This window comes from Vigna umbellata, chromosome 7 (genome assembly GCF_029865625.1).
Source record: "Vigna umbellata cultivar VRB3 chromosome 7, Vumbellata_1.0, whole genome shotgun sequence".
NCBI lineage: Eukaryota > Viridiplantae > Streptophyta > Magnoliopsida > Fabales > Fabaceae > Vigna > Vigna umbellata.
In genome coordinates, this window is record NC_142171.1 from 47,406,925 (window position 1) to 47,409,610 (window position 2,686).

Genomic DNA, 2,686 nt, shown 5'->3' on the forward strand with positions numbered 1-2,686 from the left:
CCAGGCTTGGTCCATCCTGATATTCCGTGACACTCATTCTCAAGTAGAGAGGAGTAGTTCATGTGTGGGAATGGCAGGAGGTCCTTAGTCCATAAGTTAACATGGGCGACGTAAGAACGGACTAACCTCGAGTGGCAGCTGATTAGGTATATCCCGGCTACTACACCACTCGGGTGCGAGGACGCTTGTAGCTACACAGATCATACAGTCCGGACGGTCGTCATAAATATATATATATAGTCATATAATGTTACATGAGTGCTTGCGTGGAATGATATGTTTATTGTATATGTTGATGTATAATTTAAATTATATAAGCTTACCCTTTCGTTTCCTTGTGTTGTCGCCTCGTATATGTACGTTCGTCCTGTCATTGCAATGATCATCCGTGTGGATGTGAGCAGATGGAGGTGCGTCACTTGAAGATGTGCTAGAAGAAGAAATTTTGAAAGACGCTAACCTGGTGGAGGTAGAAGTTAAAGCCGAGCCTTAGAGCGCTCGCGAGTTTTTGTAGTTAGTTTTAATTACGTTATTTTGAACGTTCGGTTATAGTTTTGTAAGACCGTGCGTCCCTGAGCTCTGGCTTGTAATTAGCGTTCGTTATTTCTTTATGTTTATGCCGTTCGGCAATTAGACGCTAGTTCAGATTTGTAAGACTGCACTGTTTTATATGATTAATGTAATTAATTCTGATTATGGTAAATTACTATATGTTGGGATGTTACACAAACTTTATAAAATTATCAGCACCAATCATAAATTAACTTATTAATTTCAACCCCAATTCAACATGTCAGAATCCATATCATAATTTACTTTCTCAATAAAGTTCTTAACTTACTTTGTATTGAAAATACTACAACTACCAACGTAATACATCAAACTCACACATATAGTAAGATTTTTATATCTATTGGAACGTTCAACTAAAAGTTTTAAATGCAGGTTCCTAAAATAGATCATCTTTTACACAATTTATCCTCTTTGATTTGCTCTTTTTATACATATAAAATATTCAAACAAAGATCAAAGCGTGATTTTAAGATTGCAAAAGAATTGAATAACATCTAGAAGGTAGAAAAATAATATGTAACTAAAAAAAGAACTAAATACAATGTGGAGAACGAATTTATTCAAAAAAAATGGTAAAAATTAAATTTATGCTATTTCATAATCCAATTGATTCAAAATACTTATTAACTCTTCAATTTCACTCTGCTACAATTAGAATTTGAAAATGAAAATGGAGAATGAAATTGAAGTATAATGAAAAGGATGGAGGGCTCAAAGTTGAAGGAAAAATATAAGCAGTGTTGTTTCTTTCTCTCTCTCTATGATTATTTATATATTTATTTATTAAGTTTTATCTTTTAGACTTGTAGAGTTTATGGAATGGGAAAGTCTCTATAGATAAAAGAGTATTACACGTTGTGATTTCAATTGACGATAATAACTTAATAGGAAGTATAAAGATCTTGAACACTTAATAAATATTTTTTTAATAAAAACACAATTGAAATTAAATATACTTATATTTATAATTGACTTAAAATTTAGTTACAATTTTTTATTTTCAATTTAAAAAATACATTGACCATGTAAAATTACAATAACGTCACTTCATTTTATAACAGAACCAAACATCAAAATCTCAATTGAAAACATAAAAGTTTTGAATATTTAATAAAACAACAAAATTATTAAAAACAATCAAATCTTAAAAAAAACTTAAATTTAATTATACTCTTAAAAAGTAAATATTATTTTTTTCAAGAAATAACTTTAGAGTGTCACGTGAAATTACTCTAATAAATTAGTTATTTAAACAATTCAAAATATTTCTTAAACATCCCTATAAATGCTCTTAAAATATATATTGGCATTCATCTTGAGACTATTTCACGACATCGAACTTATTTTTTCTATTATATCTATTTTAAATAAAATATTAAAATAATTTGCATAAGAATCAAAAGTTTATATTAATAAAGACAAAATAAATTTATGCATTTTGAAATGGTATGATCATATATAGCAACAAAGAATTTATTGTTTTTTAAGAAAATAATTCTTCTACGGAAATCATTACCATAGAATGCATGATTATTACTTTTTCTGACCTAAATTTCAATACAAACGAGAAAAATATGAAATTAAGATTATAAAAATTCCACCTGTCTGTTGCCACATGCCACAAGAAGTCAAATGTTAGTGGACCACTTTCGCAATTGAAGATGTTTACGCTCCAAAGGTATCACTCGTAATCAACAAAGGTATACTATACACATTATATTCGATTAAGTAATCATCAATACATAATAATAATAATAATAATAATAATAATAATAATAATAATAATAATAATAATAATAATAATAATATTATTATTATTATTATTATTATTATTATTATTATTATTATTATTATTATTATTTATTCAGAATAGAACATTGTTATGAGTTATTTATAATATGAATACTCTTTGCACTCTAGTAATACATGATCAATGTTTGGCAAGTCATAATAACATTAATTTAATATATAAGGTAGTTTGACTTTTAAAACTAAAACGGCTCAAGTTGATTTATTCTCAAAATGTTAAATTTGATTACATGACTAAAAAGAATTTAAAATAAAAACCTTTTATTTACTAATAAAATAATTTATGTTGTTGACTATAAATAAT